Source organism: Cryptomeria japonica, chromosome 11 (assembly GCF_030272615.1).
Source record: "Cryptomeria japonica chromosome 11, Sugi_1.0, whole genome shotgun sequence".
Taxonomy (NCBI): Eukaryota; Viridiplantae; Streptophyta; class Pinopsida; order Cupressales; family Cupressaceae; genus Cryptomeria; species Cryptomeria japonica.
This window is the reverse complement of record NC_081415.1, coordinates 567,191,557-567,203,607: the sequence shown is the minus strand read 5'-3', so window position 1 is coordinate 567,203,607 and position 12,051 is coordinate 567,191,557. Positions and strand designations below refer to the sequence as shown.

Here is a 12,051-nt window from a genome sequence, read left to right as displayed (position 1 = left end):
AGTATTTAAAGGTAGAAACATTGACGGTGAATGGAAGAAAGCAATTCAAATGTGACAAGGTTCATGTTCAAATGGGAGGAGAAAAATTGGAGATGATTCACACTCTACGTTCATTAAAAACAATTAAAGCTATGCTTATTGAGAAAAGAAGCCAAATTTTTTTTTTTAAAGTTTTCAGTATGTATTTTCCATCTTTATAATTACATAAGCTACTTCTAAATTAAAAAGAAATTTCGAAAAAAAAATATTTTTCTTTCTTATATAAATTTTATAGATACAACCAAATTATATAAATAATAAGATCCCTATTCTTAAAAAGACCAAATACACTTTAGTAGAATCTATTTATAAGAAAATAATGATATTACTTGTTATCATACACACTAATTAAACTCAACCCCTTAAATGCTAATAATATCTTATAATTAATTGCAATATACAATATGCTAATTAGGCTCAACTACTTTGGTATTAATTACCATTTGGAAGCAAGAAGATACATATTTAGGTATCAAGTGGGGCCATTTCACCTACTACCATTAGCAAACAACCACAAAACTCATGCCTAATGGCCAACATACATAGTGGATAACGTAGTCACTTGTGATGGGGCATTTTCAAAATAATGAGATCATTTCTGGAACTCAATAACCCAGACTCCATTAACCCCACAAATTGGCTTTATACCTGCTGCAAATCTTGTTTCTTTTGCAAGGTCTTTGAACTCCTCCTCTGTACGCTCTTTTCCAACTAGGTTGAATGCCAACATGCAAAGATCTACATGAAATGTTTTCTTGGCATAGGAAGAGGTCTATGCAACCACTGGCAAAATGGAATCCACTATAAGAACTACGACCTGTCTTTGCCTTCAACTGATCTGGGGTTTCCAACAATATTGCATAATCATAAACATTCCAGTCTTCTATTTGATTCTGATCTTTTCTTAAGTTTTGGGTGAAAATTAAAGAATCCATTATCAAGAAGCAGAAAGCAAAAGAATAAAAAAGTGTCAGAAATCAAACTATAGATCATAAAATTTGATCTGAAACATAAAAAAATTACCACAATCAAATTTCAAAAAATATAAAGAAAAGATAAACCAAAAATGTATGATTCATAGAAGATTTCCTCCAAAACTGCATCTGGAGAGATGGAGAGAGAGAGAGAGAGAGAGAGTATTTGATGGTAGAAACATTGACGGTGAATGGAAGAAAGTAATTCAAATGTGTCCAGGTTCATGTTTAAATGGGATGAGACAAATTGGAAATGATTCACACTCTATGTTCATTAAAAACAATTAAAGCTATGCTTATTGAGAAAAAATGTCAAAAAATAAAATTTATAAGTGTTAAGCATGTATTTTCCATCTTTATAATTACATAAGCTACTTCTAAATTAAAAAGAAATTTCTACAAAAAAAATATTTTTCTTGCTTATATAAATTTTATAGATTCAACCAAATTATAAAAATATTAAGATCCCTATTCTTAAAAAGACCAAATACACTTTAGCACAATATATTTATAAGAAAATAATGATATTTCCTGTTATCATACACACTAATTAAACTCAACCCCTTCCATGTTGATAATATATGATAATTAATTGTAATATACAATATGCCAATTAGGTTATACTACTTTGGTATTAATTACCATTTGGAAGCAAGAAGATAAATATTTAGGTATCAGGTGGGGCCATTTCACCTACTACTTTTGATGGGGGCGTTTTCAAAATAATGAGATCATTTCTGGAACTCAATAACCCAGAATCCATTAACACAACAAATTGGCTTCACACCTCTTGCAAACCCTATTTCTTTTGCAAGGTCTTTGAACTCCTCCTCTATACACTCTTTTCCAATTGGGTTAAATGCCAACATACAAAGATCTACATGAAATGTTTGCTTGGCATAGGAAGAGGTCTCTACAGCCACTGGAAAAATCAAATCCACTACAAGAACTACTGCCAATCTCTGCCTTCAGCTGATCTAGGTTTTTCAACAATAATGCATAATCACAGACATAATTTCCAGTCTTCTATTTGATTCTGAGCTTTTCTTAAGTTTTCGGTCAAATTTCAGAATCCATTATCAAGAAGCAGAAAGCAAAAGAATGAAAAAGTGTCAGAAATCAAACTATTGATCATAAAATTTGATCTTAAACATAAAAAATTTACCACAATCAAATCTCATACAACATAAAGAAAAGATGAACCAAAAATGTATGATTCATAGAAGATTTCCTTGAAAATTGCATCTGAAGAGAATTATAAAGAAGAATCACTGGGGTAGCTAAGTATACATTTTTCCACAAATGAACAGGTTCAATAAACATAATAAAATAAATAAATAGTTGGCAAAAATCTTAATGAGCTATTTAAACAAGTAGATTGACTATCTAGGTAATCAAAAGATGTCTCATACATTCATAAGAATAGTCAGACTAGATGGTACACTATCGAAAATATCTCCCCCAACATGTGTAACCCCTGAAATAAAAAAAATCATCACAAAAGGGAGTTACTATGGAAAAACATTCCAACCAAAATCCTAGCTTAAAAGATGTCATATCTCTTTTCACTATTAATCTAAGCAGTCACTAACTGCCTGCAGGTGTCCCTAGATCTCTGGAATCGATGGGTTTGGGGCCTGAATTCAGTAGTAAACTAATATTCCATTGGAAAACACTCACCTGGAAACTGAGGAGAATCTACCACAACATGAGGTTGATCAAAATTCACTCCCCTTATACGGGGTACTTGGAAACTATAAGATTGAGAGTAGACCCAACTCCACCTCCTACATCCACCAGCTCCTCCTAATCCTTAAAACCCTCATATGTCTCCAGAATCCTCCCTATCATAAGTGTAGAGTGTTCATCCATAGCCCTATTAAAAACCCTATTGAATCTTTGGTCTTTGGCAGGGTACTCAAATGCATTCACCCCATGTGCCTTGGTGAATGGTTGGCTCCCTTCAACAACAACATCCTTAAGATAATGTCAAGTGTCTATGAACACCTTGTCCTAGTTCATCAAGGTTAGTGGTACCAAGGACAGACCATCCTTGTTCTACACATGGTATTTGCAGAGAGGATTCAGACCATAGTATTTGCAGAGAGGATTCAGACCATAGATCCTCTCAAGTTTTCTATTCTCGTGGTTACAAAAAATCTAAGGAGGGAATGACTTGCTAGAAATCTGAGAATCTTATCTAGAGTAATTGCTGAATCTGGGTTTGTTTTTTCTTGGTCGATAAAAGGCAAAGCTAGAATAATATATTGATTTTAAAGAGAATTTACATTAAGAAACCACAAATTTCTAAAATGGTCCATTAGGGCCTAAACACTGTGAAAATAAAGATATGTCCATGAGTATGCATAGAAAGAGAAAACCACATCCAAAACCCTAAAATTCTCTTAACTCAGAGTGGGATTTGAGTGTTGATTACAATTCATTTATCCCTTTCATAAAATCTATTAAAGGATTTTTTAAATTTATAAGTCTAATGCTATGTTAAAGTTTCTTTGTAAGTTTAAAATTAACAGAGAAATAAAAAAGAGCCAACTATGTGTTGTGTAGTAGCCTCAAAAAAGAACAGAACAACTGAAAACCTATTTGTTTAATCCTCTCTTTGAGGCATGGGCGGAGGCATTGGGGCACAAACTCTTCCGAGAACCCTTCATGGAGGATGAGCCCTTTCTCGACTAGAAGCATGACCGGTACCTCGACCACCACCTCACCTACTCTTGTCCGCTCGGGGACCCTCTGCTTCTATTTTGGGAGGCAGAACACCATTGAGTCTAGCAAATTCTAGGAATTCTTCTTTCCTGCCTGTGTCCTTTGGATTGTCCCCCAGAAACCTCCATTTTAAAAACCAGAGGGCCATGCCAGCAAAGGATTTATTCTTTTGTAAGTCCTTTCCCATCAGGTCTAGTTGAAAAGGATAAAATTTAATCATCTCTCCCAGGATATTGAAGAGGATTCTCTCACTCAGATACGAAGCACCAGAATTATGTTGCACTTTGTTTAGGACTTCTTGAAATTCAAGCAAGATGTCACCTGGGAAGAGTCATTTGGTGACGTTCCAGACTTCCTATTTATCAAGCTTGAGGTCCATCAAGGAGGCGAAAAACCAAGACAAAATGTTCATATTGTCTCGGGGGTATTCATCTTTGTTGATATGCCCACTACCAAGACTGAGCTTAATGACCAGGATGACTATTGGCTCAGGAACTAAGAGGAGCTTCTTCAATCTCAGGTCTGTGAATTGTCTGAAAGAGACTTGCCGAGTTGATGCAAAGAGAGAGATGGGGGTATCCACTCCAAAGCATGAGATTGGTGTTGGGAAGACACTCATTTTAAACCTGAACGACTCCTCCCTAGACATCGCTTAAAAACCTGTAGTAGCTTTAGCTTCTTTGAAGATGGTTGTAGAGCGAATCTAGTTGATAGTCTTGTGGAAGAAGCCAAATAAAAGCTAATAAATGTTCTCTTCAACATGCACTTACTACAAAATGGCTTGCAATGAATTCACCTGCAAAGGTGGCAAGGGATATCTGTCTAGCATCATGCAAAATCTCGAGGCTAAAAAATTGTGCTCTTTCCAATGAATAGCGCATGCATCGTACTTGTAATGACAGCAGACCATAGGCTGTCTTTTTAGGATGAAAGTGGCAAAAATTGCTTTTAGAAAGGCCAAAATAAGATGATGTCATAGTTGACGTGACAATTTCACTTTTGGAAAGCTGGCGGAAAAGTTTGAATTTGAAATGATAGCCATTTAGACCAAGCTGGTAGAATTTTTTTATGTCTAACATATGAAAACAAGAATCTACTACTGAGCAATGTTGATATACTATCTGTAGCTTTAGCCATGATTAATGATGTCTTTCTCCAGCCAATGTAAAGAAAGGCCTTCTACTGCAATTTTTGAGAGAGAGTTTGCTTCTATGTTAGCCTCTTTGTAGAGATGTTTAGCCTCATATTGCTCTAATTTGATCAAAATATCAGTTATGTTGTCCAAAATCACATGTAGCCGCCAGTTTGGGGTTTTTCTTGATTTAATTGCATTGATTGATATCTCTGAGTCTCCCTCTACTATGAGGTTTCATATCCCATGTTTGCGGCAATCAAGTAAGCCTATGAGAAAAGCTTTGTATTCTGTTATATTGTTAGTATCTGGTGGCAGTGACATGGCCATCTTTCCAATTACTATTCCTATATGATCTCTAATCACATATCCTATACCTGAAGCACCTAGGTTTACTTTGGAGGCTCCATCAAATTTTAGCTTGAACCAACCCTGTTTAGGGGGAGACCATATAGCATCCTTTCTTGCACTAGGGTTTCTCCCAAAGGAAGGAGGAATATTGATCCCTTGCCATTTTTTTCTTATACTGTCATCCCAAGTAGAAATTTTTTTGCTAGAATTTGTTGAGAAGGCAAGTTTGCAATTTACTTCCTCGATAATTCATGTTTCAATTGAGGATAAAACTGATTCAAATATTCTTGCTTTGTCATCAAAAACACTTTGATTTCTTTAACAAGGCAAGAACAAGAGATTTCAAAAATATGACTTAAAGTACTTTCCTTAGAAGGAAGTGGCCAGCATTCAAAAAGAGTGACTATATCATTAGGGAGGATTGTTATACACCCAATTTTTGTACAAAACCATCTCCAACTTTTTAAGGCAAATGGGTAGTTTAAAAGGAGATTGTCTACTATTTCTCCTTGAGATTTACACAAAATGCATCTTGAGGGCCCTTCATAGCCCATTTTAGTGAATCTTTGTGCCATGAGGAGCCTCTTTCTGAAAGCCAACCATGGAAAGTTTTCTTCTTTTGTGATAATCTCACTTCTCTAAAATAGTTTTAGTGGAATATCTCGTTCATCACGATTCCCAAATTTTGCTAGAACCCTATAGCCATCTTTAGCATTATATTGTCCTATTTTAGAATAAGCCCATATAAGATAATATTTCCCTCTTCTGGGATTAATATTTCTCGATCTAATGAGCTCTAATAGCTGGTTGATTTCAATAGTAGGAATAGGCAATCCCTCCAATTGATTCCAGCTCCATCCTTGCATTCTAGTAGCCCTATCCAAAACCAAATAATCACTAACTAGGGATCCCCAATGTTGTTTAAGCCAATGCTTAGCTGTTGGAGTATTGAGAAAGTTGTCAATGTTTGGATATCCTCCCCATGAGTCTTCCCAAGAAAGGCTAGAGGATTCATCGTGGATATCCCAAGACAAAGAGTCCGCAATTAAAATTTTGCATGTGACAATGAAATTCCAGGTCCCAGATCCCTCTAGATGAGAATTTGATCTTAGAAGATTTAGACGAACCCCATCTATAAGGTAATTTTTTACCATTATCCTCACCCATAATGCTTTAGGGTCTTTAATGAACTTCCAAACTAGTTTAGCTCCCAAGGATTTGTTCTGGAAGTGAAGATTTTTTATTCCTAGACCCCCATGGACTTGGGTTTGATGATTTTATCCCATGCAATTAGAGAAATTTTATGTTTTTCTTAAGTGTTTTGCGAGAAAAAGTTTCTCATCTTTTCAATGATGAAGGAATTTGCACCAGCATTGAGGTATTACCATCCTACTTGGAGCATTACCATGCTACCAGCGCATGAGCGCCATTTCCCTTTCTAGGAGTTAATATTTTGATCCAGCTTTAACTTTAGAGGATCCCAGAGTTTTGAGTTTCTCAATCCTCTGTCAATTGGGATGCCCAAGTGAGTACAAAGAAGAATGCCTCTTTTACAGTTCTAAATTATTTGGATCTTAACCTCTAAGGGGGCAGGGGTGGAGAAGAATTTTATTTTTTATTTTTCTTTGTTCATAATTTGGCTTGAGGCCTTTCCAAAGGATTCCAGGAGCATTTTTAGCTAGATTGCTTCCTTCATATTTTCTACATTCAATAAGAGGTTATCATCTGTAAATTTTGATGCTAGTCAATGAAACATCTGATGAGGATGTTGTATGTCCTATGACATTCTCTTGTTGGACAGGTGTGAAAATTTCAATGCCCACCCAGAAAACATCCAATGAGGATGTTGTATGCCCGATGACATTCTCTCGTTGGATGAGGGGTCATGGCCATCGTCGAAAGAGTCCTGGGTGTTGTCATAATTTTGACATCCACCCAGGAAACATTCGATGAGGAATTTGTATGACTGACCACATTCTCTCACTAGATGAGCGGTCATGGCCACCATCGGAAGAGTCCTGGGTGCCATAGGAATTTCGACGACAGTCAAAGAAACATCCGATAAGAATGTTGTATGTCCTATGACATTCTCTCATCAAAAGGGAGTCAGAATTTTGACTTGTAGCCAGGAAACATCTGATGAGGATATTGTATGTCCGACAGAATTATCTCACCAGATGAGCGGTCATGGATGCCATCGGAAGAGTCCTCGGTGCTATTGGAATTTCGATGCCAGTCAAGGAAACATCCGACAAGGATGTTGTATGTCGTATGGGATTCTCTTGCCAGATGGGCGTCAAAATTCTAACATCCACCCAAGAAAGATCTGATGAGGATGTTGTATGCCTATCAACATTCTTTCACCGACTGAGTGGTCATGGCTGCCATCGGAAGAGTCCCAAGTGTCGTCGAAATTCTGATGTCCACCCAGGAAACATCCGACGAGGATTTTGTATGTCTAACAACATTCTCTTACTGGATGAGCGGTCATGGCCACCGTCGGAAGAGTCCTAGGTGCCCTCAAAATTCTAATGCTAGTCAACGAAACATCCGATGAGGATGTTCTATGTCCTATGACATTCTCAGTGTTATCTTTTATGGATGGTTGGTAAATGTTCTATAGTTATATTTGCACTTAAATATTATATCTATTTTTCCGATATTTGGTTTATGTATTCTAGTAATAAGGTTTTAATGCTTAAAGTTCTATAATATATTGACAACTGATTCACCCCTCCTATTAGTTGTCTTCTGGTTATCTGATTTGTCTAACAACAACAACAACATGCTAAATGTGGCCTAAAGTTTTTGTGGAACTTTTTTTAAGGTGGACATGGAAAAGGAGAGCATGATGAGCAGGAGCTTGTGTGCAACGTGCACTTCGCCAATATAAATTTGGAGGTAACAACATACAAAATTCAAGTGAGATAGTAGAATGGTGCAAAAAATCATTTTGGTGCACGTGACACAACGTACAATAAATGCTATTTGGGGGAAGTTAAATATTTTGATCAATCATATTGCCAAACAATTAATGGCATTAGAAGTTTGCATCAAGTGATGACTACATGACATACCAAACCTCTTTAACAATCATGTTTTTGTGTTGATTGCATTGAAAACAATGCAAATATTCAACAATGTCAGAAAATTAGAGATGGATTTTCTTCAGAATGGAAGATGAAACAATTTGTCACAATGCCTCCTTTTGAAGATAGTGACATTGTAGATATTCATGATCCTATATATTCAGTTGATTATGAACGTGTTTCTGATTTAGTTGTGTGAGGTACACTTGCATTTTATTTAAATATACTTATAGTTTTTCATGTACTTTGTTTAAATTTTAATTCAATATGAATTATTTTTACACTCTACCATACACTTTATAATTTAATTGTTTGTATTTTGCCGTATATGAGTGATATTTTTGTTGTTCTTGCAGATCCTAACAATGTAGAAAGTGTTGACTATTACCTACTATGATGCACAAAACCAAAATGTAAATTGTCAGAATCAGTGGAAGATGTTGATGGGGAACAACATCCCACTAGATCCATCATTGTTGAAGGTACTTATTATCAACAAATGAAGATAGATAATAATGGTGTTACATTTACTGAATACATGCCCATCCAAAAAGTTTTGCATTATAGTCATTTAGTTATAGCAACAAGATTACATTTTAAAACTTAAAAAAAAGAGTTTGTATCTCCCAAACATGGTGGTTGCCTATCGAAGATCATGAAAGCATATTACAGATAGTAAAAGATAGAGAGGGTCCATATTTTTTTACTTTTTTTAATAGATTAATAGCTCCAGAGGGGCAGCACCCTTGTATTAATCAAAATTAAGAAACACATACTTGGTTTAGAAAGAGCCATAGAGGGAAATAACCAGGAGGAAAACCCCTTATCATTGCTCCAATAGTGAGCAAAAAGGCCACCCAAGCTGGCAAAGATCCTAACAAGATAGAAAAAGAGAGAACTGGAGGAGAACAAAATATCGATTGAAACCAAAAGCCTACAATTATCTAAACAATGAAAGAAGATGGGATATGGAAAACCAAAGAGGATCATAGCACGGGCCGATGAGGTCAATACATTCAGGATTCTTCATTGCTTGAGCCTGGGTCCTCATCACTGGGAGCAGGAGTAGCGGTTGCATCCAGAATTACCGAGGAGTCATTCCCGCAAGCAGCATGAGCCAATGCTTCCAGTTTTTCCTAGGGGTGGCGGAAATCTTCTGGAATCCACTCTTCGCTGTGGCCATGACCCCAAGAGTTTCCTTCAACTATATAACCATTGGCCATAACGCCAATATCTTCTCTACCCAAAATCCCTTTGTCCTAGATAAAGGTACAACTCCCGGTAGCTGTGAAGCCTGGCAGTATACTTGCAATCTTGTAGAGGAACTCAATATTTCTGTTAATAATAGGCCAGGAGGCCTCCAAGGCATTGAAGTCAATAGAGTTTACAATCACCTTTTTCCACACCTCCACACCATTACCCAAACTCATATAATAATTTTGAGGGAAGGGAAATCTCAAATTGTCATCGACATTGTCAAAAACTGCATCAATTTCCCCAAGAAAGCGGTGCTCGACCACTATTTGGGTGAGAAGATTCGCCTTTTGTTTTCTAATCCTCATATAGAGTAGCATAGCTAGGAAGAAAGTCGGGGTGTCTGCTTTGGCTCTGTATCTATGGTATTCATTTAAGAATTCCTTCCCCAAAATTATTTTAACATAGTGAAGAATCAAAGGGTTTTTTGAGGAAAGAACCGATTGCAGGCGCTTATCATAGATTTTGCCTAGGAATGCCATCTGACAGCAGGTTGCCTCCAACAGAATTGATGTTTCCATTGAAAAACAATAGAGAAAGAAAGAGGAAGATTTTGATATGAGCTCACTTAACTTATTAGAACAAGTGAACTCGTGTATTTTTTTGACCATGATACATGTCTATATATGCATATATATGTATACATACATTTGAGTTCTTTATTGGATTGCTATACATTCAATGTGTATGTACATTCGAGCTCTTTTTTGGATTGCTATACATATGTACAGACATGTAAATTTGAGTTATTTTTTGCAGCATATATATGATATACATTTGAGTTTATTTGTTGCAACTGCTTTGAAATCAAAATTTGCACAATTTGAGTTAATTTGTTGCATGCTATCTTATATTGATTTGAATCACTTAGTTGAATTGAATTAATTAATTGATTTGAATAAATAATTTGATTTCATTTCATTAAATCATTGGAGGTATTTGAATCACTTAATCGAATTGATTTAATTAATTATTTGGATTGATTAGAATCACTTAATTAATTGATTCATTCGTTGGATTGGTTAATTAATTGGATTGATTAACTCATTGCATTAATTCGTTGGACTGATTAATTGATTTGATTAATTGATTTTAATTAGTTTGATTAATTCTTTGAATTGATTTGAATTGATTTGAATTAATTTTATTAATTGATTTCAATTAGTTTGAGTAATTCATTGAATTGGTTTGAATTGATTTGATTAATTGATTTGAATTAGTTTGATTAATTCATTGAATTGCTTTGAATTGATTCGATTAATTTCTTTGATTAATTAGTTGAATTGAATTGATTTGATTAATTTAATGAATTCATTTGATTAATTGATTTGAATTAATTTGATTAATTCATTGAATTGAATTGATTTTATTTAATTAATTGATATGAATTAATTTCATTAATTCGGTGAATTCATTTGGTTAATTGATTTGAATTAATTTGATTAATTCATTGAATTGAATTGATTTGATTTGATTAATTGATTTGAATCACTTTTTGATTTGAATTGATTTGATTAATTTAATAATTAAATCAACAATAAAACTAACTAAATCAAATCAATAATTAACAATTCAACTAACTAATTAATTTGATAATTCATTGGTTTGAATTGATTTGATTAATTGATTTGAATTAATTTGATTAATTGATTTGAATTAATTTAATTAATTCATTGAATTGAATTAATTTGATTTGATTTGATTAATTGATTTGAATTGATTTGAATTGATTTGATTAATTTAATAATTAAATCAACAATTCAACTAACTAAATAAAATCAACAATTCAATTAACTAAATCAAATCAACAACTAATAATTGCTACTAGATTCTGTAATCTTAAAGATGGGTCCTCCTAGGTCATTTCCAACATCTATGCTCCTAATGGGAGATCAGCTAGGAAACCTCTATGGTCTTCCATTTTCCTTTCCAGATCTCTCTTCCCTAATGAAAAATGGATCCTTCTAGGTGATTTCAATACTGCTCTTTCTAATCTAGAAAAATCTGGTGGTTTACCAATTTCTATTGATAGTAGACAAGACTTGGCTAACATGATCAACTCTTTGAGCCTTTTAGATCTTGATGTTATTGGGGCTAAATTAACTTGGTCTAATAGACGCAGTGGGGAGGAACTTATTCAGGTCAAGCTTGATAGGGGTCTTATTTCTTCATATTGGCTTCGTCTAGCCTCATGCAGACTCAATGCCTTAGCCCGTGTTGGATTGGATCACTTCCCCATCTACCTCCAGTCTCTCCATTATCTCATAGAAAGGCATACCCCATGAGATTTGAGAAAATGTTGCTCATGGCCCTAGAAAGCCAAGATAAAATTTTGGAGTGGTGGAATATTGATATCCAGGGAAAGACTATGTTTTGTATAGCTAAGAAGCTCTCCAATGTTAAGTCTAATATCCAACGCTGGAATAAATCCACTTTTGGCAACATATTCAAAGCTAAAGAGAAGCTCAAACTGGAATTTGTGGAG

General features: G+C 34.9%; 1 pseudogene; it reads right to left on the bottom strand.

The window, feature by feature from the left end:
• The window catches only part of LOC131027764 (caffeic acid 3-O-methyltransferase-like), a 55,771-nt pseudogene that overhangs the window by 16,262 nt on the left and 27,458 nt on the right, over positions 1–12,051 (bottom strand).